The sequence below is a fragment of the Physeter macrocephalus genome, chromosome 2 (genome assembly GCF_002837175.3).
Source record: "Physeter macrocephalus isolate SW-GA chromosome 2, ASM283717v5, whole genome shotgun sequence".
Lineage (NCBI taxonomy): Eukaryota > Metazoa > Chordata > Mammalia > Artiodactyla > Physeteridae > Physeter > Physeter macrocephalus.
In genome coordinates, this window is record NC_041215.1 from 21,317,059 (window position 1) to 21,318,601 (window position 1,543).

The window sequence follows — 1,543 nt, forward strand, 5'->3', positions numbered from 1 at the left end:
TGTTAGTTTCAGGTATACAGCAGAGTGAATCAGTTATACATATATATATGTCCACTTTTTTAAAAAGTTCTTTTCCCGTAGAGGCCATTACAGAGTATTGAGTAGAGTTCCCTGTACTGTAGAGTATATTTTTAATTTTTTGAGGAAACTACATACTGTTTTCCATAGCAGCTACATGAAGTTACGTTCCCACCAATAGTGCACATGGGTTCCCTTTTCTCCACATCTTCACCAACACTTGTTACTTGTTTTCTTTTTGATAATAGCCATTCTGACAGGTGTGAGGTGATATCTCCTTGTGGTTTTGATGAGCATTTCTCTGATGATTAGTGATATTGAGCACCTTTTCATGTGCCTTTGGGCCTTCTGTGTGTCTTCTTTGGAAAAATGGCTGTTAAGGTCCTCTGCTTATTTTTCAATTGAGTTGTTTGTTTTTGTATGAGTTGTATGAGTTATTTATATGTTTTAGATATCAACCCCTTACTAGACATATCATTTGCAAATGATATGTCATTTTCCCAGTCAGTAGGTTGCTTTTTCATTTTATTGGTGGTTTCCTTCACTGTGCAAAAGCTTTTTGGTTTGATGTAGTCCCATTTGTTTATTTTTGCTTTTGTTTCCCTTGCCTGAGGAGACATATCCAAAAAATATTGCTAAGACATGTCTAAGAGCATCAAGCCTATGTTTTCTTCTAGAAGCTTTATGACTTCAGGTCTTATATTTAAAACTTTAATCCATTTTGAGTTTGCTTTTGTGTATGGTGTGAGAAAGTAGTCTGGTTTTGTTTTTTGTTTTTTTGCATGTAGCTGTCCAGTTTTCTACTTATTAAAGAGGCTATCTTCCCCCCCACCTCCATTGTATATTCTTGCCTCCTTTGTCATATATTAATTGACCAAATAAATGTGTGTTAATTTCTGGGCTTTCTATTCTGTTCCATTGATGTATGTGTCTGTTTTTGTGCCACTGCCATACTTTTTGATTCCTGTAGCTTTGTTGTATAGTTTGAAATCAGAGAATATGCTACCTCCAGCTTCATTCTTCATTCTGAAAATTGTTTTGGCTATTTGAGGTTTTTTGTGTTCCCATACAAATTTTGGAAGTGTTTGTTCTAGTTCTGTGGAAAATGCCATTTGTATTTTAGTAGGGATTGCCTTGACTCTGTAGATTGCTTTCAGTAGTATGGTCATTTTAACAATATTTATTCTTCTAATCAATGAGAACAATAAATCTTTCCATTTCTTTGTGTCATCTTCAGTTTCATCAGTGTCTTATAGTTTTCTATGTACTGTTCTTTTACCTCCTCAGATTTATTCCCAGGTATTTTATTTTTTGATGCAATTGTAAGTGGAATTATTCTTAATTTCTCTTTCTTATAGTTTGTTGTTAGTGTTTAGATACTGAACAGATTTCTGTATACTCATTTTATATACTGAAACTTTACTGAATTCATTTAATCTAACAGTTTTTTTGGTGTGTGTGGCATCTTTAGGATTTTTTCGTATAGTATCATGTCACCTGCAAACAGTGACTGTTTTACTTCTTT